The sequence below is a fragment of the Macaca thibetana genome, chromosome 3, assembly GCF_024542745.1.
Source record: "Macaca thibetana thibetana isolate TM-01 chromosome 3, ASM2454274v1, whole genome shotgun sequence".
NCBI lineage: Eukaryota > Metazoa > Chordata > Mammalia > Primates > Cercopithecidae > Macaca > Macaca thibetana.
The window spans coordinates 77,840,031-77,867,932 of record NC_065580.1 but is presented as its reverse complement, the minus strand read 5'-3'; the positions used below and the strand labels follow the sequence as shown (position 1 = coordinate 77,867,932).

General features: G+C 39.5%; 2 protein-coding genes across 4 annotated transcripts in view; both read right to left on the bottom strand.

The window, feature by feature from the left end:
* Positions 1 to 1,386, bottom strand: part of MIOS (meiosis regulator for oocyte development) — a 38,131-nt gene extending 36,745 nt beyond the window's left edge. Inside the window, exon 1 of one of the 3 annotated variants that reach the window (XM_050782947.1) lies at positions 409 to 1,386. The gene's annotated coding sequence lies outside the window, so the exon portion shown is untranslated. Of the gene's footprint in view, positions 364 to 408 lie in introns of those variants that run through there. The other 2 variants (XM_050782948.1, XM_050782949.1) reach the window with 2 other exon arrangements.
* Positions 1 to 27,902, bottom strand: part of UMAD1 (UBAP1-MVB12-associated (UMA) domain containing 1) — a 559,686-nt gene that overhangs the window by 299,723 nt on the left and 232,061 nt on the right. The gene's annotated exons all lie outside the window — the stretch shown is intronic.

Here is a 27,902-nt window from a genome sequence, read left to right as displayed (position 1 = left end):
CGGGAGATAAGCCGTTTAAGAAGTACAGTATTTAAGAGGGTACAATGGCAACAGGGCACGTTGCTATTCCAGGTAAAGCAGGAGTCTGAATCCGACTCTCCCGCTTCAAGCACCTGGCTGAGCCTCCCGGGAAAGGCGGGGACGCCGCTCCCCACAAGCCTGCCGCGGTGAAGGCTGTAGCGTGGCCTCTGCGCCCCGAGGAGGTCCCCGCAGGTCCCGCGGCCGCCCGCAGTCCCCGGTGGCTCCCGCGGAGGCCCGACCGGCTGGCCGCCCGGCGCGATTACCCCACAGCGCGGAACGCGCTCCCCGCCGAGAGGCCCGAGCCTTTCAACTAGGCTATCTCGGGCCCCTAGCTGCGGCCGCTGCGCTCCCGAGACCCGAGACGCGGGCCGGGTCGAACTCACTGACCTGAGGTGGCAGCGCGGCCGCCGCACAGCCGCTTCCGGCCGGGACACCGCCCCTCCCGCCGCAGGCGCCCGGACGCGGGCAAGATGGCGGCCGCGGCGGCGCGGCCCGTGACCTGGACCACTGGGCTGGGGCCCACGACCCTACCACCACGCCTCGGGGACGCGCAGCCGCGCCTTGGAAGGGGAGTTTCCCGCCGCGAGTCCCGCCCTCCCCCGCCCGGGAGGCGCCTCGGGGCGGGGTCACTGGCCGGGAGGCCCCGCCTTCCGCCCGAAAGCGCCTGTGCACCCCGCTGGCCCCGCCCTTGGGTCCACAGGCCGGATCCCCGGGTTCCTAGGCTGGGACTGCATCTCAGAACCACTCTGCCGTTTTCAAGCAGGGTCGCACACTCTAGCTCAGTGGGTCCATCTTAATTTCTATTAAACTTTTTTTTTTTTTTGCAAATGATGTAGTAGGAGATCCAAGGTATTTGGTTAATGATTTATTCACTCAGTCATTCCACAAACTTGTCTTGATCACCTGCTATGTACCCAGCACTGTGCTGGAATACCTAGGAGACAGGAGTGAAGTAAAAAGACATGGTCCGGGCAGGAAACAGGCAAGGAGAGCCTTGACTTGGTAGGGCTAACACAGTGCTACACAGGAGGGACGCCCGCTCAGCTTCGGGGTCAGCAAAGCTTCCTTAAGGACTACTAGGCTGAGACAAGAAGGATGAGTATGGGATTAGCCAGGTAAGGGAACAGGGCAGTGGGAACTGGAAGAGAAGAGTCTTCTAGCACTGAGAAAGAGCAAGTGCTGGGTCAGGAGAGAGAACATAGCAGTGAGGAGGCAGTAGGTATGGATGAATGAGCAGAGGAAGTGGGGAGAGATTAAGATGCTGTCAGAAAGGGGTTGGAAACCAGTTTAGTGAGTTTGGATGGACTTTTTCCTAAAGGCAATGGTAGAGTCATCGAACGTTTTTAATCAGGCAAGTGGTATGATCAGTTTTTTTTTTTTTTTTAATTTTGTTTTGTTTTGTTTTGTTTTGTTGAGACGGAGTCTCGCTATATCGCCAGGCTGGAGTGCAATGGCGCGATCTCTGCTCACTGCAACCTCCGCCTCTCGGGTTCAAGGGATTCTTCTGCCTCAGCCCCTGGAGTAGCTGGGACTACAGGCACGGCGCCACCATGCCCAGGTAATTTTTTGTATTTGTAGGAGAGATGGGGTTTCACCATGTTGGCCAGGGTTGTCTCATCTGTTGACCTCGTGATCCTCCCACCTCGGCTTCCCAAAGTGCTGGGATTACAGGCGTGAGCCCCCGCGCCCGGCCAGTATGATCAGTTTTTGCGCAGAGAGCTGGAGGGATAGAGTATCAGAATGCGGGATGACAGAAACGCAAGTTACCAGTGGCATGGAGAGTGGGCATGGAGAGAAGTGGGCGCCCTGGGGAATATTTAGAGGTGGGATGAACAGAGGTTGGTGATTGACCAAGTGAATGACGGTGAAAGAGGATTCCAGGTTTTTTGTTCCCAAAACTGAGTGAATGGTGCTGCCTCAGGTGTCACGAGTCTGACCTTGAGGCAGTCTTCAGATGTCTGACAGTCTTCACTTGTATGTTCATGCTTAAAAGTGGTTGGTCTTGGGCTTGTGGTGGTGATGGCTATAAACAGCATTATGAGCTTAGTCTTGATGATCTTCGTGGCAGATGGTTTTGATAAGATGATGAGTTTGGGGAAAGTATTGCCTTTCCAATCCTGCCATTAGAAGAGTGTAGGCTGAAGAAAGTGCTGTATTATTGAGAGGAGACACAGCAGTATTCATCACTTTAAACACTATCTTGTCAATCTTCTCAATGGTTTTGGCCTTGACCTCAAACCCCCACACAAAACCTCAGATCAATACAAATCTCTTCCTTTTCTACTCTTACTATTCATAGTTGAGGACAACTTTTCTGCTTGCACTCAGGAGATGACACTACCTTCTACTTCAGAAAAGAAAATTAAAACTATTAGGTAGAATTTCCACAACTTCCCACTACTTCCTCCTGCCCTCCTCCAACATCTTGATTCACTACCATTCTTATCTTCTTTTCGGTGACTAGGAGTAAAAGGAGGAACCCCACATATTTCTCCTCTTCTGAGACCTTGCACCATCAATTACTCCACTTCCATGTATCTTAGCCTCTCCATTTCTACTGGTTCTTTACCTTAAACACATACTCAAGTCATTCCCATTTTCTCTTCAAAGGAGAGGACCATATTTGCTCTCTGTGATTCCACTTCCTCCTCTCTCCCTTGAATTTACTCCATTCAGTCCTTCATGCCCACCATGCCACAAAACTGCCACTTGTCAAGGTCACCTGTGAGCTCCATGCTGCCAGTTTCAATGGCCAAAGCTTCACCCTTGCAACTTTTGTTGTTCTTGACTACGTCCTCTCTCTTGACATGTCTCATTTGCTTGGTTCCATATCATCACTTTCTTCTGGTTTGTCTTTTATCCCTGTGACTTCACTGTTCCTTAAACATGACAAGCATGCTCTTGCCTCAGGACTTCTTTACTAGCTATTCCTTCTGTCTGGAATGCAGAAATCTACATGACTCATACTCTCCCTTCACTCAAGAGTCTGCTCACTTGTCACTGACTACCTATAAATTAGTTCCTTTGTTCTTGTCTTCATGACACCACAACTTCACATACATGCCATCTCTTTACTTTTCTATAGTTGTCTTCTTCTAGACTGTGTCTTCTTATCCCCAGTTTTCATTCTGTATTTTTTTTTTTTCTTTTTAGTAAGAGGAAATATCTCTACATTCAAATCTGAGCAGGGCATTTGGTGACCCACTTAGACATGAAATTCCTTGGCCTCCCTTTCACCAAGATAAGGCTATATCAAAAAGTTATGTCCTGTAGGATGTGAGTAGGACTGGATCCTGTCCCTTAAAAAGAAAGTTGCTTGCTATACCCTTTCTCTTCCCTCTTCCTGCTCTCTGGCAAGTGGCAAAAAGAAATGGAAGAAAAGACTTGAAATGGAAGCCAGGTATTAAGGAAGGCAAACTGTTCTCACTAGCCTAAGTCCCAAAAGAATCTCAGGAAGCTGGGGCACCTCCTCCCTTGGATCACAGACTTCTGGACCATTATGCAAGAGAAAATAAACTTTGTTCTTTTAAAAATCATTGTTTGTTTGGAACTGGTAGAGCAGCTTAGCCAATTCCCTAACTAAAACAGAGGGGCTCTGTCTACTTTATTCTCTGCTTAATCACCAGGATGTAAAACAGTGCCTAAATTGGCCGGGTGCGGTGGCTCACGCTTGTAATCCCAGCACTTTGGGAGGCCAAGGTGGGCAGATCACAAGGTCAGGAGATCGAGACCACGGTGAAACCCCGTGTCTACTAAAAATACAAAAAATTAGCCGGGCGCGGTGGCAGGCGCCTGTAGTCTCAGCTACTCAGGAGGCTGAGGCAGGAGAATGGCGTGAACCCGTGAACCTGGGAGGCGAAGCTTGCAGTGAACCCAGATCGCGCCGCACTCCAGCCTGGGGAACAGAGCGAGACTCCGTCTCCAAAAAAAACAAAAAACAAACAAACAAAAAAAACAGTGCCTAAAAAATGTGGTCAATAAAAATATGTTGAATAAATCCTAAAACAACATCTTTATTCTACATCCTCCTCCAGCTAATGTCCTTTTTTCAACTTCCTTTTCCACTCAAGCTTTGTGAAAGTATATCTTTTTTCATATTGCCACTAGTTCTTCTAAAGCCCCTAACAGGAATAAGTGACACTTTTCTCAGTCTTTTTGGAAACTGATTCCCCTTCTCTACTAAACCAAGAACCTTGCGGGTAGCAATCTTTTAGCATAGAACTTTGGATTTCCTTTAGCACCTGTTGCATAGGTATCCAAAAAATATTTACTGAGTTGAGTGAGTGCTTTGTTTCTTTGGAAACAGTAAACCATAGCAGAGAACTTGACAGACTGGTCTGAGATTATACTAGTTGCCTTTACTAAACGTGGGTTTTACAATAGATCCTAGAGCTGCTATAGTTCAGTCTCAGTATTTTGTTTTTAATTTAAGCTTCTGTATTTCTAATAGGATTTTTTTTGTTTGGTTTTTTGAGATCAAGCCTCGCTCTGTCGCCCAGGCTAGAGTGCTGTGGTGTAGTCTCGACTCACTGCAAACTCTGCCTCCCAGGTTCAAGTGATTCTCCTGCCTCAGCCTCCCGAGTAGCTGGGATTACAGACATGCACCACCACGCCGGGCTAATTTTTGTATTTTCAGTAGAGATGGGGTTTCACCATGTTGGCCAGACTGGTCTCGAACTCCTGACCTCAAGTGATCTGCCTGCCTTAGCCTCCCAAAGTGCTGGGATTACAGGCGTGAACCACTGCACCTGGCCAGGATGTTCTTTTTAAGCTTCTTCATTTATGTTGTGGTGATCCCGGACAGGATTTTTGTTGTGGTTGTAAAACAAAAAGGATTGCAGTTGAAGGGCAGCGAATTTCTTTTTTATTTACAGCTGCTCCTGGCAGCAATTCAGTTACTACAGTACTGGGACATTTTGTGAAATCTGTGACTGGCTAATCCAGTTCTTTTTATTTCCACATGCACAAAATCAGTCTGTACCTGAGAGCAAGTTTTGCTTTTAGATGGAGGCTGAGGAGGTATCAAGCTGAAACGAAGGCCCTGTAAACATGTGCCATGGCTTAGGTAATCTTTTCACAAAGGTTGAAGATCAGAAGATCTGAGATATCTTAAAATAATGGCCTTCAAAAACTTTTCTAGCATATCCCCAAATAAATTTTTTAAATCAGTGCATTTCTTCATACATTTTGGGATTACATCTAACATTGTCAAAATAAATTTACGTAGTTGTCAAGTATATGATTTCTAATATTTTTTAAATCTTTAAATTATAAGCAAAACAGGGTTGGGCATGGTGGCTCACACTTGTAATCCCAGCACTTTGAGAGGCTGAGGTAGGTGGATCACCTGAGGTCAGGAGTTCAGGACTAGTCTGGCCAACATGGTGAAACCTTGTGTCTATTTAAAAATACGAAAATTAGCAAGGATGGTGGTGCGTACTTGTAGTCCCAGCTACTCAGGAGGCTGAGGCAGGAAAATCGCTTGAACCCGGGAGGCAGAGGTTGCAGTGAGACAAGACTGTGCCACTGCACTCCAGCCTGGGCAATAGAGTGAGACTCTGTCTCAAAAAAAAAAAAAAAAAAAAAGGGTTTTGGAAAAATTTGACAAAGCATATCATGTGAATTCAGATTTACCTCAATACCAAGAATTATGTTTAAATAGGACAAAGAAGATTTAAAAAATTTTTTATTTTAAGTTCAGGGGTACACATGCAGGTTTGCTATATAGGTAAACTCATGTTATGGGAGTTTATCGTATAGATTATTTAGTTACCCAGGGATTAAACCTAGTACCTGTTAGTTATTTTCCCTGATTCTCTCCCTCCTCTCACCCTCCACCCCTGGTAGGCCCTAATGTCTGTTGTTTCCCTCTATGTGTCCATGTGTTCTCATCTTTTAGCTTCCACTTATAAATGAGAACATGCGGTATTTGGTTTTTTGTTCCTGCATTAATTTGCTAAGGATAATGGCCTCCAGGTCCATCCATGTTCCTGCAAAGGACATGATCTCATTCTTTTTTACAGCTGCACAGTATTCCATGGTGTATATTTACCACATTTCCTTTATCCAGTCTGCCATTGATGGGCACTTAGGTTGATTCCATGTCTTTGTTATTATGAATGGTGCCACAACAAACATACATGTGCATGTGTGTTTATAATAGAATGGTTTCTACTCCTTTGGGTATATACCCAGTAATGAGATTGCTGGGTCAAATGATAGTTCTGTTTTTAGGTCTTTGAGGAGTTGCCACACTGTTTTCCACCATGGATGAACTAACTTATACTCTTACTAACAGTGTATAAGCATTCCTTTTTCTCTGCAACCTTGCCAGCATCTGTTATTTTTTGATTTTTCAATAATAGCCATTCTGACTGGGGTGAAATGGTATCTTATTGTGGTTTTGATTTGCATTTCTCTAATGATCAGTAATGTTGAGCTTTTTGTTCATATGCTTGTTGGCCACATGTATGTCTTCTCTGGAAAAATGTTCATGTCCTTTGCCCACTTTTTAGTAGGGTTTTTGTTTTTTGCTTGTAAATTTGTTTAAGTGCCTTATAGACACTGGTTATTAGACTTTGTCAGTGGCATAGTTTGCAAAATTTTCTCCCATTCTGCAGGTTGTCTGTTTATTCTGTTGATAGTTTCTTTTGCTGCACAGAAGCTCTTTAGTTGAATTAGATCCCATTTGTCAATGTTTGCTCTCGTTGCAGTTGTGTTTGGTGTCTTTGTCATTAAATGTTTGTCTATTCCTATGTCCAGAATAGTATTGCCTAGGTTGTCTTCCAGGGGTTTTGGGTTTTACATTTAAGTCTGTAATCCATCTTGAGTTGATTTTTGTATATGGTATAAGGAAGGTGTCCAGTTTCAGTCTTCTGCATATAGCTAGCCAGTTATCTCAGCACGATTTATTGAATAAGGAGTCCCTTCCCCATTGCTTATTTTTGTCAGCTTTGTTGAAGATCAGATGGTTGTAAGTGTGCAACCTTACTTTTGGGCTCCCTATTCTGTTCCATTGGTCAATATGTCTGTTTTGTACCCATACCTTTCTGTTTTGGTTACTGTAGCCCTGTAGTATAGTTTGAAGTCAGGTAGCATAATGCCTCCAGCTTTGTTCTTTTTGCTCAGGAGTGCTTTGGCTCTTCAGGCTTTTTTTTGGTTCCATATAAATTTTAAAATAGTTTTTTTCTAGTTCTGGGAAGAATGTCATTGGTAGTTTGATAGTAATAACATTGAATCTCTAAATTGCTTTGGGCAGTATGGTTATTTTAACAATATTGATTCTTCCTATCCATGAGCAAGGAACATTTTTTTTTTTTCATTTGTTTGTGTCATCTCTGATTTCTTTGAGCAGTGTTTTATAGTTCTCCCAGGAAAGATCTTTCACCTCCTTGGTTAGCTGTATTCTTAGGTATTTTATTCTTTTTTTTTTTTGGCAATTGTGGATGAGATTGTGTTTTGATTTGGCTCTTGGCTTGACTGTTGTTGGTGTATAGGAATGCTACTGATTTTTGTACATCGATTCTGTATCATGAGACTTTACTGAAGTCATTTATAAGCTGAAGGAGCTTTTGGGTAAAGAATCATGTCATCTGCAAACAGGGATAATTTGACTTCTCTTCCTATTTGGATGACCTTTCTTTCTTTCTCTTGCCTGATTGCTGTAGGTAGGACTTCCAATACTATATTGAATAGGAGTGGTGATGGAGGGCATCTTGTCTTGTGCTGATTTTCAAGGGGAGTGCGTCCAACTTTTGCCAGTTTGGTATCATGTTGGCTGTGGGTTTGTCATAGATGGCTCTTATTATTTTGAAGTATGATCCTTCCATACCTAGTTTATTGAGAGTTTTTTTTTTTTAACATGAAGCAGTGTTGAATTTTATCGAAAGCCTTTTCTGCATCTATTGAGATAATCATGTGATTTTTGTCTTTAGTTCTATTTATGAGACAAATCACATTTATTGATTTGCATATGTTGAACCAACCTTGCACTGCAGAGATAAAACCTACTTGATCATGGTAGATAAGCTTTTTGATGTTCTTCTGGATTTGGTTTGCCAATATTTTGTTGAGGATTTTTGCATCAAGGTTCATCAAGGATATTGACCTGAAGTTTTCTTTTTTTGTTGTGTCTCTACCAGGGTTTGGTATCAGGATGATGTTAGCCTCATGGAATGAGTTATAGAGTAGTCCATCTACCTCAGTTTTTTTGAATAGTTTCAAGTAGGAATGGTACCAGCTCTGGTAGAATTCTTCTATGAATCTGTCTGGTCCTGGGCTTTTATTTTTTTTATTTTTTGTAATTGGTAGTCAGCCACTGATTCCGTTTCAGAGCTTGTTATTGATCTATTCAGGGATTCAATTTCTTCCTGACTCAGTCTTGGGAGGGTGTATATGTCCAGGAATTTATCTATTTCTTTTAGATTTTCTAGTTTATGTACATAGAAGTGTTCATAATATTCTCTGATGGTTATTTGTATTTCTGTGGAGTCAATGGTAATGCCCCTTTTATTGTTTCTAATTGTGTTTTTTTGGATCTTCTCTCTTTTCTTTTTTATTAGTCTAGCTAGTAGTGTATTTTATTAATTTTTTAAAAAAACAAGCTCCTGGAATCATTGATCTTTTGAATGGTTTTTGGTGTCTCAATCTCCTTTAGTTCATCTCTGATTTTGGTTATTTCTTGTCTTCTGTTAGCTTTGGGATCAGTTTGCTCTTGGTTCTCTAGTTCTTTTAGTTGTAGATGTTAGGCTGTTAAATTGAGATCTTTCTAACTTTTTGATGCAGGCATTTAGTGCTATAAATTTTCCTCTTAACATTGCCTTAGCTGTGTCCCAGAGATTCTGGTACATTGTATCTTTGTTCTCATTAGTTTCAAAGAACTTCTTGATTTCTGCCTTAATTTTATTATTTACCCAAAAGTCATTCAGGAGTAGGTTATTCAATTTCCATGTAAATGTATGGTTTTGAGCAAATATCTTAGTCTTTATTTCTGATTTGATTGCACTGTGGTCCAAGAGAGTGGTTGTTATGATTTCAGTTCTTTTGCATTTTGCTGAGGAGAGTTTTGTGTCCAAGTATGTGGTCAATTTTAGAGTATGTGCCATGTGGTGATGGGAAGAATATATAGTCTATTGCTTTTGGATGGAGAGGTCTGTAGATGTCCCTCAGGTCCATTTGATCTATTGCTGAGTTCAGGTCCTGAATATCTGTTAATTTTCTGCCTCAATGATCTGTCTAATACTGTCAGTGGGATGTTGAAGTATCCCATTATTATTGTGCGGGAGTATAAATCTCTTTGAAGGTCTCTGTGGACTTGCTTTATGAATCTGGGTGCTCGTATATCAGGTACATATATATTTAGCATAGTTAGGTCTTCTTGTTGAATTGAACCCTTTACCATTATATAATCCCCTTCTTTATCTTTTTTTATCTTTGTTGGTTTGAAGTCTGTTTTGTCTGACATCGAGATTGCAACCCCTGATTTTTTTCTGTTTTCCATTTGCTTGGTAGATTTTTCTCCATTTCTTAATTTTGAGCTTATGGGTATCATTGCATGTGAGATGGGTCTCCTGAAGACAGCATACCAATGGATCTTGGTTCTTTATCCAGCTTGCCACTTTGCCTTTTAATTGGGGAACTGAGGCCATTTACATTCAAGGCTAGTATTTGTTCTTGTTCATATTCTGAATTCTATTTCTGTCATTTCAGCCATCTCAGCCTTGTTCAGAACCCTTGCTGGAGAGGTGGTGTGGTCATTTGGAGGAAAGAAGGCACTCTGGCTTTTTGAGTTGTCCAAGTTCTTGGGTTGGTTCTTTCTCATCTTTGTGGGTTGATGTTTCTTCAATCTTTGAGGTTGCTGACCTTTGGGTGTTTTTTTCTTTCTTTCATCTAGTATGATGACCTTGAGGGTTTGGTTGTGGCATAAGATGGGTTCAGTCAACTGGCTTTGTTTTTGGAAGATTTTAGGGGGCCAATGCTGAAGCTCTCAACTCCAGGACTGTGTGCTATCTCTCTGGGGGACTTGTATTGAGCCCTGATGTTGTTCTATGGATCTTTGAGGTTAGGAATCCACTGTATGGGGGTTTGGGGTGGGGAGCTGAGGTGGTTTGGATTGCTGTTCACTACATTCTAATGGGTGGTATTAGCTGAAGCATTTTGTAGTGCAGTGACACTGGGATCCATCCTCATTCGCACATGACAGCAGCAGTGGCAGCAGAAGCATAGTAAGGTATATGCTTCTTGGCTGTAGCAGGGTACAGGTGCTGGGGTACGTGCTTCCAAGTGGGCATTCATCACAGTGGCAGAGGCAGCACCGCTGGGTGGGGGTGGGGGAGTCCCTGCTGGCAGCTGTGCATGCAGTCATGCTGGTGGTGTTGTTAGCATGGGGGTGTGGTGCTAGTGGGCACAGGTCTGTGTGTGTTCTCTGTGTGCTGCAGGTAAGGGTGTTCCCTCAGAGCAGGGGAGGATCCACTGTTCTTGTGCCTAGTTTCACTCCCAGGGCAGTGTTGGCACAAGGGCAGGGCACTGGTGGGAATAGGGCTGGCTGACTGGCTCTGTGCTCACCAAGGCTCCAATTGCAATGGTGGTGGTGGTGGGGACGTGGGGTGGAGTTTATTCCCACTGCAGCAGTAGCAGGGCAGGGAGCTTGCACACACTGCACTGGTGGGCAAGGAAGGCAGAACTGGTTCATGTACATGTGCTCTGGGAAAGCAATGTGGGGGCTTGCTGTGAGCCTGGGGAAAGCTGCAGTGTAGGGAGGGAGTGGGCAGGCTGGTTCATGGCCATGGGGGCCACCCTTCTGGAGCTGTCTGCCAGCCAGGCATGATCTGCCAGTGCAAGAGCTGTGAAGTGGGACCACAGGGCACCTGAGGCTACTTTGCAAGCAGATGTGGTGAGGCTGGGGCCCTGGGAGAGGCCAGCAGACGAAGAGGTGCTCAGGTTGAACTGGCCCCACATGATGGGCAAGATCACCCTGCAGAGTTCAGATCTCACAGTTTCCATAGGGCTAAAGTCTCCTATGGGAGCAAGTTGAGCCAAGGGAGATGGGCTTCCGTGGCTGTGCTCCACTACAGATCCTCCTGCACCAAACCCTTTAGGCTCTGCCTCAGCTGATGTGCTGCCCCCACCACTTCTCTAAGCAGCTGTTCCTGCTAACTCAAGTGTCTGTGCTGGTCGAAGGGGTCTCCTCCTGCTGGGATTCTAGAGGCCCATGGCGAGAACAGGTTGCTCCTTGCCAGTTCAATCCACCTGTTCGCCTGGAGTCACTGGGGCCAGGAACAAGTCCCACTGTGTGGTAGCCTCATGTGGGGTTCCCAGCTTCTTCTCCCTTCAGCCCAGCTTCTGGTCTTCCCTCCATCCACTCTAGGTGCCTTCCCTCTGAAGATCTGTTAGATGAGGTCCAGTCATCTTGGTTCCTTGGTGGCAGCTGTTCCACCTGGCTGTGTCCAGTCAGCCACCTTGCCCTCCCACCAGAAATTAAAAAAAATTTCAGGTAGAAAAATAGTTCGATTGCTTTGAGTTTTGTGTAGCTTTGGACTTTTAAAGTGTCAGAATTTATTCACTTACTAAAAGTGACTTGGAAAGTTATGCCTTTGGTTTAATTATTGGTAATTACACTGTCATTCTGTTTCCCTTGTGTATTGAACTAGGTCCAGAATCCAGTTTATGTAGACCCTGAACATGTTATGAGAATCTTATTGGTATTTGTCCCCTGTATTTAAAGATTAGCATTGGATTATTTCACATTGCATGGCTGTATCAAAACATTTCATGTATCCCATAAATGTATACACATACTATTTTTAAAAAAGTACACCTTTTAAAAAAAGATTTTTAAAAATAAATAAATATTAACATTGGAATATTTCAAAGTTGTCAGTGTGGATTGTCTCAACCAATAACCACTGCTTGATCTATATAATTTTTTTAACAATAATTTTATGATTAAGTTATTCTTCAATTGTAGGAAATTTTACATTGTTCTAGTTTTTCTCCTTGAACTTGTATTTCCATTTCACTTTTTCCCACTGGATTATTTATTTGTTTATTTAAGAAAAAATGTATAAATATATAGCATCTACTATGTGTCAGAGATTTTAAATATAGACTCATTTAACATACTATCTCAGGTTAGGTTTCCTGGGAACCAGATTCTAAGATGGAGACTAGGATGTAGCATATTCATTAGGGAGCATTGTTGGGATCAGCACCTGAGGATGGGAGGAGGAAGAAGAGAGATTAGGTAGGGAGGGAAATTGAGCAGCTATGCAATGCCGAAAAAGGCCTCAGCCAGCCCATGGGTAACTCTGGAATTGGACTGGTCCTTCAGAGTTGTCCTGAGTTGAGGGCCGGTGCACAGGCATTTATACTATTCCATTTATGTGGATGTGTCATTGAATGTGAACTGTCTCTTGGAGGAGGCATGATTTTGAGTAAGGCGATTTCCTCGGTTAAGGCAGTTCCCAAAGAAAGCTGACAGCTGACGGCTGACTGCTGGCAGCACTCCCCACAGCTGAAGGAAGAGGTCACTAATGACTAAAGGAAACTCTGGAGGTGCATCACAGGGCTCACCACATCTTCATCATGACTTTATGAGGATAACACTATTATTTTTCCTATTTTGCAGATGAGAAAACTGAGGCACAGAGAGGTGAAATAAGTTAGGCAAGCTCATACGTTTCTTAAATGGTTGCGCTAGGATACAAACCCAGACGGTCTGGTGCCAGCTTTGTGCTTCTAACCACTGGCTTATGCATTCTCCAAGGGAACTGTCTTTTGATCTAATTACATGCTGTCATTAAAATAATCTTTTAAAGCAGGAGTTAGCAAACTTTTTGTAAAGAGCCAGATAGCAAATATTTCCAGCTCCTCAGGCTCTGCTGCTTTTGTTGCAACTATTCAATTTTGCTCTTGTAGTGCAAAGGCAGCCATAGATAGTGCATAAACAAATAGCCATGACCCTGCGCCAACAAAACTTTATTTGCAGAAACAGGTGGCAGGCTGGATTAGCTTGTTGACCCTTGTGTTAGGAAATTATTTAAAGATTGAGAAAACACTATGGTTTACTGTTACTGGAATGAAATATTACTGGATGAAATAATTATAATGATCCTAGCCTTATTTTAAAAGGGTAAGTTTTAACAGTAGATTTCTCTGTGTGGTAGGTTTAAAAGTGATCATTATTTTCTTCATTATACTTTTCTGTGTTTTCTAAATTTGAATGTAATTGTTATATGCATTACAATATAAAAATGTTTTTAATGAGAGAAAAAGAATGTTATTTTAAGAGTATAATTGGAGGGATTAGGATGCTAAATTCCATAATAGACACATCATAATCCTATATCCACGAAGTTAAGGCACAAATAAGATTCAAGCAGCATATCAGATGCCTTATTAACTGGAGCAATTTTAGTATGACAACTGCAACATGAGCAATGCAAACATTTCCTGCCTTGCTCATTGCTTTTTTTGTTAGTAATTTGGTGCATTTCTTCTAATGCGCACTGAGGCACTAAAGTAGCAGCTATCAAAATTGTTCTCAAACTGGCACTGTTAGTCCAGTAAAACCACAGTCATTTTACTGCCTGATCTCTACCCCTCATTGAACAAGACTTGAATAAATCACATTTGGGATTTTTGAAACAGATGATGTGGCTACATTCTGCCAATGTCTCTGCTCCCACAGCTATTGCCCTGCTTTAGGTCTTAATTACTCCTCACCCAGACAGTAGTCTCCCCAGTTGGCCTCTGGCTCCATGGTTCCTACTCATTTACTCTAATTCTTCTCCTCTGTAAGGCCAGATTGATTACTCTGAAGCATACCTGAAGCGACCCTTTATTTAGAGCTTTTCATTGGTTAACATTCCCTACAGATCAACATCCAGACACCTCAGCCTTGACTTAAGATGTCCGTGTTGCAAGTCATAATGGTTGAGATATGAGAAAAAAAATCTTGTATTTTCAATGAATCAGATTAACTTTATAATTAGACCCAAAGCAGTTATATAAACAGTTTTCTGTTGGTAGTAAAATAAGAAAAAGATTTCCAGAACAAGAACTGGGAGGTAGATGTTTATTAGACTATGAAGACAACACATTCATGACCAAGGTCATTTTGAGAAAAAGATTAGGTCACAGAAAAATCAAAGCATATCTGATTGGCCTTAGTCAGTAATTTGGACTATTTCAGATATAAGGTACAATGTGTAACTGGAAAACCTTCAGATGAATAACAGACTTGACTCACATGCTCTAAATCCTGGAACATTAGCAGCTCATTTGAGAAGTTAAGCCTCACTTTCTTGGCTAAGTATAATCATAACCCAAGGAAGCAATGAAAGAGGGGAAAAAACCCAGAAGCATAAAGAGAACCAGAATTAGAATCAGGACAGGCATGATGTGGACAGAAATTTACTTCCACAATTTTAGCCTTTTTATGACTTTTATGCTATTCAGTTTTATAATCATTGTTCTATTGGCATATTTTGTCCTCTTTTTGAAAAATATTTCAAATAATTTCCTACTTTAAACTTGAGAAGAGGGATTCAGTTTGCAACAGTGCTTAAGATAAATCTCATTTACTAAATTAATAGATGTTAAATGTGTTAGTTGTATAAATGAGGTAAGTATATGTTAATTATTTAAAGATTAGTAAATTACATATAATGGCGAATATTTCTCTCCATGTAACATGGATAAAAGCATCTGGAATTTTTTTTAAAGGGTTATCAACATGAGGTTGTCGCTATCTACTGTGACCCAACATATTTTTTCACACTTGATTTCTTAATTCATACCAGAGCTGTCCCACTGAATTGTTCCCAATTACTTTTCCATAGCACTTTCCTTATAACATGCTTTTGTTCCTTCCCCCTAGGCCCCCAGAATGCCCTTCTCCAAGACTTAGAAAAATCAAATGCTATCCATCCCTCAAGATACATCCCTCCAGCCTGTCCTTGAAGTCTCCTGCAGCTAGAAGTAGCATCTATCCCCATCTGGACTCCTTAGCACTTTGCTGTACCTCCCTTGGTCCCCATCTCTTTACACATACATACACACACACACACACACACACAGTATTATAATACTATTAGCTATTATATTACATTATATTATTGTAGTTCTACAGGAACTACAAGAAATTCTACTATGAATTCCTTGAGGGTGGGATACATTTTACAGTCATCACTGTTTCTCTCATTATTTGTGGAATCAAAAAAATGAGTGCATGATGAAAAATTATACAAATACATACATGATTTCATTCCAATTGAAAATTAAAAAATATGACTGTTAAAACAATGTTGAAGGACATGTAATAAAATTCAAATATTCCTACCGTGCACAATTGTTTTCACTTCTCTGTGCCTCTTTCAACATTTATTTGTGTGCATGCACAGCATATTTGTTTGTGTAACAGGATGTTAAAAAATAGAATTTGTTACCTGTAGTTTTTGCTAAAGCTCTACTAGACTATAACAGAACAATAGGTGGTGGCATCTCCATTCCCCATGAGATGCTACCTACCTATGCAGAGCTGGAAAAGATTTTGCGACCTGAAGACCCAATCCTTTCTGAGAGATATAAAGGAACAAAAGAATCTGGAAGAGATTTCTTTGGAGAAATTCATTTTCTGTGAGTCTCACTCCTAATCCCCTATGAGATATCTGGGGGTGAGGGGCAGGTGCTGTTCCACACAGAGAGCTTGAGCTGTGCATCTTGGAAGAGGGAGGTGGGTAGGGAAGAGGGTGGGCTGCTTTTGGACTCATGCCTTAAAACTCAGGTACTGGGGCTGGCTGGTTCTAACGGCCAAGAGGTGAGAGGTGCACCTGTGGGGAACAAGCTGCACTCTCAGAGTTTGTCAGGATAAAGGATATGTGGGCCTTGCCTTGCAGATGGGATGTGGACTACAAGGGCAAGAGAGTCAGCTTGAAGAAATCTGTAGAATTATCTGCCAGGGCTGAGGTGAACACAGCAGAGAGATGTTGGAGGTATTCTGTTGGGAACAAGATAGTGTGAGGTAGAGATTGTATTTGATACCTGCTAGAGAAGAGATATTGCATTAAGGCCAGCATTAAGAGAACTTCAGATGAGAAATCCTGGTGAAGCAAAGTCTCCAAAGAATGCATGAGACCTCTGCAGTGAGAAAGAGATCACCTCAATACCTTCCGAAATCAAAGCATGGCAGTGACCAGCTAAGCAGATCTTTCCTGTCTTCTACCTGAAAGGGCCTGAAACTGCGATTCATGAGTTTGGGGAAGGCAGAGAGGCAAAAAGTGGGGAAATGGAAAAGTTGGCCATGTCCCCTATCCTACTGCAGTATTCCAGAGAAGAAACTTCAAGCTCAGAATATTGGCTACTACCCGGGATAAATATTTAAATTATTGGAACGAGAGAGTTTTTGTAACTAAATTTGAAAGAAGTGACTTTTTATATCAAAGACCAACCCAAAGATTTATGACCACTGCCTGTGATTTCATCCATGTTGCAAGGAATATCCCGCCCCAATAGGAAGAGCAGTGGGGGAAAAATAAAGTTGTTTTATGATGCATCCTATGGAGTTCTACTCGACAGAGTGGTAACATTCAACTGTAATCAGGATGAGCAAGCCACTTTTTTAAACTAAAATTTTAAACTTTAATAAATATAATACAAACTGAAAAATAAAAATGATTTTTCAACTCTACACAAAAATGTTAACTGTATAAACAGTGAGATGTTACACAGGGCTGAGGCCGATAGTTCTTCAGTTTGTACATTAAACGCCTCCATGGAGGGTCAATTGCATCCTACTTATTCTGATGGTTATCAGGTAGCAAGAGATTTAAGGAAGAGGCACTTTTCTAATCTGGGGTAGAAAAAGGAAGTATACCGTGTATCATGAGAAGTATTCACACATAGTGTGTCAATTAAGCAAGTGCTCAGACTATTAACAATATTACTATGTGATGAATGTTTATACAGTGGATTCAAAAATGAGCTTCTTTCCAGAAAGCAGCTTAGTTTTCATTAATTACCAGCATCTTGGAAATTATTTATTTAATGGTTTAAAAGTTAAAGTTTCGGTCTATATTTGTTTTTTTAACATCAGCCAAGGAAATACATTTCTATCATATTGCATCTTGGGAAGTATGCAATAAGTGTAACTATTGAATATATATTGAAGAGCCACAGACACTGAATTTAACTGGAAGAGACTATTTTAATTAGAAAGACACTCAATCATCTCCTGTGACCAGCTTAAAGTTTTTGTTTTGTTTTGTTTTCTCTTATCTGGAACAAGCTAAGCTCATATTTAGAAAATAAAGTTAGTTTTTTGGGTGCATGGGTTTTAGAGTAAACCAGTAATTTAGTAAACTTTGACATTTCCACTTTGTCTCCAAACATTTAAATTCTATTTGTCTGATTGAAGTTCCAAGGCATTCTGTGTTTACTTAGAAATGATTCCATATATTAATGTTTACAAATGCTAAATTATATTTGTTAAATACATGTCTTATTGCCTAAGAGTTTTCCTTTTTTGTAAGTTTTTAATATAAATGTCTAGGAAATAAGACTCCCATTTAATAGCTTATAAAGAATGCCGATGTATCAGCAGTGGCCTTGACATTATTGGATACAAGTAAGATATACACTGATGATTAAATCTAATTGGCTAAGATTATCCATTCTAATAAAAGCACTGACTCCATGATGTTTTCTTGTGGCTGAAATTAACATTCGTGTTCCTACCAGCTCTTTAATATCTTAGTTACTGAAAATTATTCCTTTGGACCTAATTTTTTCTTTACTTTGGATGTATTTGACAAGGTAGAAGTTAGGGATTGGAGACTATGTAAAGAATGAAATAAAATGTAGTCACTTTTAACTATATCCACATATATCCACAGGGAGATGGGGGTTAACACTGATAATTATTCTCAACATTCTTCTTCTGGGTTTGGAGTTAATTGAGAAATATACATAGCGGTCAGAAACATAGGGATCAAAATATCAGCATAGTTTTCAGTAAAGCTGAATGTGCCTTGGACCTGCGACTCAAACCAAGCTTCTTAGTAGCTGTACCCATGTCTAGACTTTGGGGTTTCTCATGGGTATTACAGTTGTAAAGGGTTTCACTTGCTGCCTCCCATCCTTGGATTCCGAATAATAAGTGTGGAAAAGAGGAAGTCACAATGCATAGGACTTTTAACATATTAACTCCACTAGTTCAAGAAAAATCAACTAATGGGTGTTAGATCAATGGATGTTAGACTATCTCCCCCCATCATAACACTGAGATGGGTCAGTGTTAGGGTTGCTAGATTTAGCATACACAAAAAATTACAGGCTGCCAAGTTTAATTAAATTTCAGATAAGCAATGAGTTTTTTTTCAGTGTAAATACGTTCCAAATGTTGCATGTGACATACTTATACTAAGGATGAGATACACCTAACTCCTCCTCCTATGAGTAGGAGTGAATTAAGGGATATAGAGATACCTAAAATTACACACTAGCAGAGGTATCATGAAAAAATGAAGGCAGGAGCATAGGGTTCCCATGACATACTTTGGGGAATTTTGTGAGTTTAAGTCATCAAAATCTTTGGAAAGATAAAGTTATTTAGAAGACAATCACAAAATGCTACAATATTTAAAATAGTTGTTCATTTTACAACCATTGCTGATGAGTGACTATTGCTATGGGTACTATAAAGAAGTAGAATTTTTAAAAAAAATTCCTGCCCTTAGTGAAATATATATTATTTAAGTATTATTGTATAACACAAAATATTTACTTCTCAGTACAAAACACAATAAGTATTGTTCGATGAATGGTACCATAAATAATGCTGAAAGAATTCAGAGCAAGGAATGATCTTTGTGGGCTGCATACCAGTTAAGAAGCATTAAAAAGTAGAAATTTGCCCCATTTCCTATGAGTCTAGAGATAGAATGAGCTTCAAGTAGAGGACAGAAAGAAATGGATGATGTCAAATGATAACTGATGATTTGTTTATGAGTACATATAAGATGTCTGCTTGGGATTTCTAGGGCTATTTGGAGAGTGAGTATTTTGCAGGGGCTAAGGATTCAAGTTAGTGAAGTGGCAATCTGTTGGAAAATTAAAGTCTCCATGAGAAATGCTGAAAATAAGAATTAATGAGATCTGGTGGCCTAAGGAGTAGAGTCCAAAATGATAAATCTGTGTAACTGGCGTGGTATCAACTCTGTTTTAACTATTGCTTAATAGGTTGAGGAGTTGAAGTGTTTTCAAAGTACTTTTCATTATGAAAATTTAAAAACATGTATATTAAGGGGAAGATGACAAAAATCTGTATACCAACCACTCAGAATTTAAATGTTTCAGGGTTTTAAAAAAATTATTCTCAGATCATTAGAAACAGAGTTGAAGTCCCCTTTGTATCCAGTCCCAGTCCTATTCCCGTTTCTCTCTGCAGTGATAACCACTATTGGAAAACTGGTGAGTTTCCTCCTATCAAAGTTTGTTATAGATTTACAACATATAGATGTATCTATTTTACAGATGTATCTGTAAGATAGCTAACATTTTGTATGTTTTAAAATGTTATAGAAAATATATCATATTTTTATATCATTCCATAGCTTTCTTTTCTATTAAAATTACATTTTAAAGATATATAAAGGTTATAAGATATATTTGTTGAATAAATAAATCAATGTTGTTATGTCCCAAATTATTTATCCAACCTACTGATAAACATTTAGGTTGTTTCAAGCATTTTTATTAGAATAAACATTCTTATCTATGTCTTTTGAACAAATGTGCTAGAATTTCCCAGGGTATATTCCTAGAAGTGAAAAAAATACACATTTTTATTTTTAACAAATATTGCCAAGTTGCTCTATAACGCAGTTTTACCAAATCACCCTTCCCACCATGTGTCCTATTTCCCAACATCCTTACTAACCCTTTATTACTCTCTTTAAACTTGTCAATCTAATGAAAAACATATGATATCTTAGTGTTTTTAGTTTGCATTTTCATGAATACTAATGAGAGTAAATACTTTTTCATATGATTATTAGCCATTCTTATTTCCCTTCTAAAAAATTGCCTTTTCTAGCCTGGGCGACAGAGCGAGACTCTGTCTCAAAAAAAAAAAAAAAAAACCAAAAAAACAAAAACCAAAAAAACAAAAAAAAATTGCCTTTTCATATCCTATTTTTTTCTTTTTCTTATATATTCTGGATACTGATCCTATACATTATGAACATGTTCTAGTGTTGTTTGTCTTTTAAGTTGTTTTTGAAATTACATAACATCTATGGATTTTTACTGTTTACAAAGCTCTTTTGATACTCACCACAACACTGTGAGAGAGGTGTTATTTTTGTTGTTGATTCAGATGCTGCTGTTGCTATCCTTATGTTTATTGGGCTCCTCCTCATAGTCTTCACTTTTAGATGTGGAAACTGAGGCTTTCATAAGTTACAGGTCCAGTGTCAAAAAGAGGCAGAACCAATTCTCAGACCTGTGTGCTGTACTGTTTTAAGAGGCAAGAGGGCACCGCACAGCCTGGAAGTTAGGTATGGTCTCTGGTGTGCTGAAGATGGCTCATGTCACCTTGTGAGGGTCAACTGCTAAATTTCCAGAAAGTTTGTGAACCAGTTGTTAACCACAGATACTATTAAATGTTGTATTATATATTTAATTTACAAATAAATAAATTACATTAAAAACAATAGTAATAAACACTCAAAACTCATTACTTCCTAACTATTTAGTAAATCTTACTATTGTGTACGTACTTGAGGTTGTTTGCATCCATGGCAACTGTATGATGGAAATCCTGCAGAGTGGTATGCTGCTATATATTTGTGTTTCTCTTTCCAACCTTGTGTTTAGTGATGTCAAGTAAGTCATTTGAAATCTGACATAGTAGGACTTTTTACACAATAGAAATCTGCTACAAATTAGGGCTTGAATTACTGTCTCATTTATTGTTTAGATCAAAGGAAGTGACGGAGAAAACAATAATGCAGATTAAACTCAAAAGTGTATTTTGTCTGTAACAGTTGAATAAGAAAAAATCTAAGAAAATGTTTCAGTATTTGAAAAGTATTATATTATTCAGCTACAAAGTTGCTTACATCATTGACAAACAAATGAAGTTTTAATGCACATCCACATTTTTCTTTGTTTCACTTTTGTCTTACTTGTTAAAGAAGAGGAAAATGCCAACCAACATTCTTGTTGGAACTACACTCATTCATCAGTAACAACCACAGATTGGCTAAGGATATAAGAATTTGGTCAAAAATCAATGAAAGCAATCTGTATGAGTCAGTTTGCTATATAGAATTTATAATAGAGAATATTGTGTATTTTGTTATTATTTGAAATTTTATACCATACATTCATTATACCAATAACATTTCCAATAAACTTACATATATGTATGTGTACAATACACTTTTTTCCCAGAGAGACAGTTATTAAATACTTTTCAGCAGACTACTGGGTACTATCTTTCTCCTTCATTTCTTCCGCTTTCCTATGCCAACTAGGTACTAAGCTCTTTGATTCTACTTCTTAATATTTTTTAGACTTCTTCACTTTGCTTTCTCATTGCTGGTACTTGAGAGCCTTATCTCTCATTGGTGTCATAGTAAGTTTCCTAGTAGATCTCAGCCTCCAAGCTTGTTTTCCTGTCATTATTCACACAGCGATTAGAGTGATTTTCCTAACATGAAAGTGTGATCATGTCACAACCCTGCTTCAGATTATTCATTGCTTTCAAGATAAAGTTTAAACCCTTTAACACGGCATAAAAGAAACTGCTGTTTATCCTCTGCTCCTGCACTTCCAACTTCCATATCACAGTCTGGGCTGGGTGCTCTCTGTGTAGGTCTCTTTTATAGATGTTATCACACTATATTGCTCTTGCTCTTTCTGGCCTAATATTTTGTTATGAAAATTGTCAAACATACAGAAAAGTTAACAGAAGTATACAGCAAACCCATTACTTGCCACATAGATTTCACAATTGATATTTACAATGAACGTATTTGCTCTATTGCATAATCTACCCATCTACCCATTCTTCTATCCATCTCTTTTCTTCTCTTTTTCTTTCTTTTTTTAGATGGAATCTTGCTCTGTGGCCAGGCTGGAGTGCAGTGGTGCTATCTCAGCTTACTGGTTCAAGCAATTCTCCTGCCTCAGCCTCTGGAGTGGCTGGGATTACAGGCGCGTGCCACCATGCCCAACTAATTTTTGTATTTTTAGTAGAGATGGGGTTTCACCACGTTGGCCAGGATGTTCTTGATTTCCTGACCTTGTGATTCACCTGCCTGGGCCTCCCAAACTGCTGGGATTACAGGTGTGAGCCACTACGCCTGGCCACATCTCCTTTCTTTATGATGCATTTCAAAGTAAGTTGCAGACACTGGTACATTTTGTTCCCAAACCCTTCAGCATAGTATTGTCAACTAGAGTTAGATATTTGATTGCTTAATTTTTTTTTTTTTTGTAAAAATTGCCATTGCTCTTTAGTTGCTTATTTTCTTCACTGGGTTGAAGTGACTGCATCTACCTGTTTTCTATCCAGTGCCTCACATATAGTAGAGACTAAGTTAATGTTAGTTAAATGAATGAGTTTTGGATTTCATCAGATGTTACTTAGAGAACTTCTTGATCTTATATAAGAGTAGTTTTATCACTCTTTGGTTCATCTCCTCATTCTTCTGCCCAGAAAAGCTGTAGAAAGCAATTTATATTCCACCCATTCAGCATCGCAGACGATTAAAATGTGTAATCTGTTAACAATAGTTGACAAACTCTCACATTATGTCTTTCTACAAAGTCCCACAAGGTGGTGCCCAAATATCTTTTTTCAAACAACAGTCCCTCAAGACCTATGCAGAGTCCTGACTAAATTGTGTTAGTATTTGGCATTTCTGAATTTGGTCAATTAGAATAACAGAAAATACATAATTAAGTAAAAGTTACTCATTTTAAATAAAATTATATATGTGTAATTTCAAAATCTATAGCTCTGGATATAAACAATGAATAATGATAATAGATACCTTATTTCTGTGCAGAATTTAATATTATTAAAAGGTTGTTCATATCCCCAAATAGGAAAAAACAATTCACCTCAAGTCCCCTTTACTATAAACTTTGTCCATCAATAATCTACCCTTAGTATAGAATTTATAAGGGCAGAAGAAGAAACAAACTGTTGTACAGGAGGAACTAGATAATTTAGATGCAATGAAAAAAATAGATGACCCTATTACCTTAATTGGGAACAATGTTGTATAAACGAGCATTGTAACGGCTTAATATAACATGAGGTAATAGGTTACTTAATGCTCTTAAAACACTTTTATTCCAGAATTTGGGGACAGTTATTTCAAAACTTTTTATTTTTTTTTGATATTCTTATTAAATCTCAAATACACTGACCAGAAAACCCAAGTGGGTATTGTGTTTCTGCAACTTATTATTCATGCAAACGATGATATCTACCTATATTACTAGCTATATTTTGATTAGGGATGAAAAACATGGGCCGTCAGTTACTGAAGTAGCTGTAACAATCCCCAGTTACTCAGATAAACCTGCGCAAACCTGGAGGAGAAAGTTTTTCAACCCAGGGTTGGAAGAGGTGGTGTTCATTGCCTTTAATGGCCCAGGCACTAAGATTTACACAGAGAGGTGAGACTCTTTAATGTGCTGGAACTTAGCCCATGATGATTTGTTCTGAGCCATTTGCCACTAAAGTTAAATCCTTACAAATATAAATTATTAGCCATACAGCCTCCTTTTTCTCCTGCTCAAGCACAAGCCTGGATAGCGCAAAGGCCTAACATTTTTCTAGGGCATTTAGAGATAATGAAAGATGGCCACTTTGATGTACAAAGACCTAAACTTTATTCCCTTGCTGATTAATGATTTGACCTTTCGGTGGGTCTTAATATCTGTCCTCTATTTTATCAAGTGTGAAATGGCAGAATTAAATAAAAGTGGTTGCTAAGTTTCCTTCCAGTTCAGAGATTTGACACTATTGTTTGTCCCCAAGACAAGAAAAGTTTAAATACCAATCAGTGGTAATCAAAGAATTCACCAACATCTAGAACAACACTGTCTAATACCTGAAAGTAAAATGAACTCGGTGAAAAATAGAAATACTTTTCCATTTAAAGCAGGGTTTAGTTAAGGTGTAAATAGAACTGATCTTTCTCTATTAGTAGGCTCTGCATGAAAAAGTTAAAACTGCTCTATCCGGCCGGGCGCGATGGCTCAAGCCTGTAATCTCAGCACTTTGGGAGGCCGAGACGGGCGGATCACGAGGTCAGGAAATCGAGACCATCCTGGCGAACACGGTGAAACCCTGTCTCTACTAAAAAAAATACAAAAAACTAGCCGGGCGAGGTGGCGGGCGCCTGTAGTCCCAGCTAATTGGGAGGCTGAAGCAGGAGAATGGAGTGAACCCGGAAGGCGGAGCTTGCAGTGAGCTGAGATCCGGCCACTGCACTCCAGCCCGGGCGACAGAGCAAGACTCTGTCTCAAAAAACAAAACAAAACAAAACAAAACAAAACAAAACAAAACTGCTCTATCCACTGACCAAAGAAGATAATTAAAGAAAAATATTGAACATTCAAACCTATGATAGGACTAGATCAATCTACTTTCAGATATTTCCTAGAAAAAAAATTGTAACATTTTCCAGATGGCACTTTGTTTTTTTGTTTTTTTTGGTCTAAAATAATTGCATTTAGTAAGGAATAAACAACATGGGAAGATGAAATATTAATATTGAAGAAACATTTTAGAGAAAGATTAATAGTCATAAGACAGGGAATTTAGCCCATCACTATAGCCTACGAGGCACTGTGCGTTGCAGATGTGACACAATTATTCAAGCTGGGGATTGAATGACAAATAATGAAGCAAGAGATCTTAGGGAGTAAACAATATAAAATATAATTGAGTCCATGTTGCTGTACACCAAAACTGCTCTAAACCATAAAGTTTATTAAATAATAGTAACAATTGAAAAATAGTAGAGGGAATGTGGAAGGATCAACTCAATCAGAATTTGGTGAGGGAATAGGGACTGAAGTCACGCTGTTCCAGATTTAAGCAATGCCACATCCTATATTTTATTACCAATGATAATTTTTATTTTCTCATTGTCTTTGAATGCTTTTAATATTTCCCTTTGTTGACAAATAAGACCAATACAGTTTTGGTGTTTGCTGTGGTTTGGATATTTGCCCCCTCCAAACCTTGTGTTGAAATTTTGTCCTCACTGTTGGAAGTGGGGCCTGATGGGAAACGTTTGGGTCATGTGGGTGGAGCCCTTATAAATGACTTGGTGCCATCCCTGTGGTAATGAGTGTGTTCTCCTGTATTAGTTCCTGGGGAAGCTGATTGTTTAAAAGAGTCTGACACCTCGCTCCCTGCTCTCTTGCTCCCTCTCTTACCATATGATCTTCTCACACTGGTCCCCTTTCACCTTTTGCCATGAGTAGAAGCAGTCAACGGCCCTCACCAGAAGCAGATGCTGGTGTCATGCTTCTTGCACAGTCTGCAGAATTGTAAGCCAAATAAACCTCTTTTCTTTATAGATTACTCAGCCTTAGGTATTCCTTTATAGCAACACAAAATGGACTAAGGCAGTATTCCTCTAATTACTGATGAAGGAGTTGAGAGAATGACTTAGTCATATTCTGGGTCCAAGGATAACGAATCCCAGAAATTTCAGAGCTTTGGGGCAAGTGTTAGAAATTCTACTATATCAACTTTTCTACTGACAAAAGGAAGAAAGAAAAAGAAAGAAAGAAAGAAAAGAAAAGGAAAAGAAGAAAAGAAAAGGACCTTCAAGAACAAATTTCTTCAAATAGGTACGAAGGTCATTCATTTCTTCCTTGTTAGTTGGTAATTTTTTTTTCCACTCTAGATCAGCAGTGTGGGAGGTGGCTAAAGTAGGGAGAAGCTTGTGAAACTATACTATGCCTTAATCTTGGTCGAAATGTATAACTTTGATTTATCAACCTTTTTTTTTTATTTCTATGAATTCATGCAGATAAAATTCTCTGAAATATGTAAGTCTTAGCAGACTTGTCTCTTTTTAAATGATTCTAGGACCCCAAAATACCATCACCACTGAAATTAAGATGTTGGCACTGGTACTAGAGTCAATAGACACAATGCAGATCCTACTATGGTAGCATATTAAAAGAATTTGAAAAAGTTGAAAAAAGATTTTCATCTAGCAGAGCTTTGGAGAAGAGCAATTTATTGTATCATAGACCTCAAGTGATTGATAAACACTAAAAATTACTTCTAATAATCATTCATTTCACAAATATGAGTGCTTACTCTGGGCTATTTATAGTAGTAACAATGAAAATAGTATGCTATATTTCTTCTAGAAAGACTTTACTACAAAATAACTGTCAGAAGGGCATGGGCTCCACGTTGCCTTTTTCTAGTCATTAGGGTTATCCATGTTCTCTTATTTGGTCTGCTGTGTGTCCAATAGCATACTAATTCAAGACCATCTGTTGGGATTAGGATTGCAGTGGTGCTTTGTTTCTCTGGGTGCAAAACTAATTGCCTTTTATAGACTGACAAAACTGAAGATTTTATTTTGCATAATCTTCCCAATCAACTTAGTGCTGATTTTCACGCTTGGGAATGAAAGGTGGCAAATCTTTGGTTTGAGTTACCCTATTTAATGTTGGAGAAAGGGAATGGATGAGTAACCTGGACTCCAACCTCCTACCAACTTTAATCAAAACAGCTCCAAAGCGGAAGGGCTTTAGTCCATTTCCCCCATCCAGGTATCACTTGTTTGCTTCTTAGTGGCATTATTATTCTGCATGTTGTTAACCTGCCTCAGCAAAAAGAGAGTTGACCTGAAAAGATGCTACTTCCTTGTCTCTTGATTCTCATCTCACGAAAGTAAAACGTGTGATTAACACCCACAGGCTACTAAGTAAATACATGGTTGTTCGCTAGGAAATTCCACTGTTACTTCTGCATTATACCCACTGTTTCTTCTTTCTGTTACCAAAGCCTCATGAAACTGCCTCAGTTCCTCAAAACCTGTTTTGTGAGGAGGAGACAGTGAAACACAAACATTCACATGGATACTTAATGACATAGTAGTTGTTATAAGTGAGGCTCACAGGTCTTATAAGCCCGAGTTAAAAGTTCATTTTGCCATTCTCTAGTTTTAGTATGACAGTGGACAAGTTACGGAACCTCTCTCTGCCTCCGTCTTGGAAAAATTTGAATTCTTACAACTTCTACTATAAGTACAAGGGGTCCTGGAATAATTTTTTGTTCAATGTCATTTTGTTATAACATTGGATGAGAGAAAAAAAATCAATTCCTGGACCAGGCTGACTGTGTGGAGTTGACATGTTTTCCCCATGTCTGTGTGGGTTTCCTCCAGGTCCTGGGGTTTCCTCCCACATCCCAAAGCTCTGCCCACTAGGTGCATTGGTGTGTCTACATGGGTCCCTGTCTGAGAGAGTGGGTGGGTGTATGAGTGCCCTGTGACAGGATTGCATCTTGTCCAGGGCTGGTTCCTGCCTTGCACCCTCAGCTGCTGGGACAGGATCTGGTCAACCATGACCCTGAACTGGAATATGGAGGTAAACAGTTATCTTGTTTTTATCAATCTTTCATAAATGTATGTATGGCTTAGATTTATTCCAATGTTTAATATTAGAGTTGTTTTGAGTCTTTATTTAGAGGTTCAGTGATATTTTTGTAACTAGAAATATGCCATAGGAGCTTAACTCTTATTTATATCAATTAGCTCATGGGAAAATTGGCTTCATTATCTATTGTTTCACTTTATGTCACAGTTTCCAAGCACCTACGG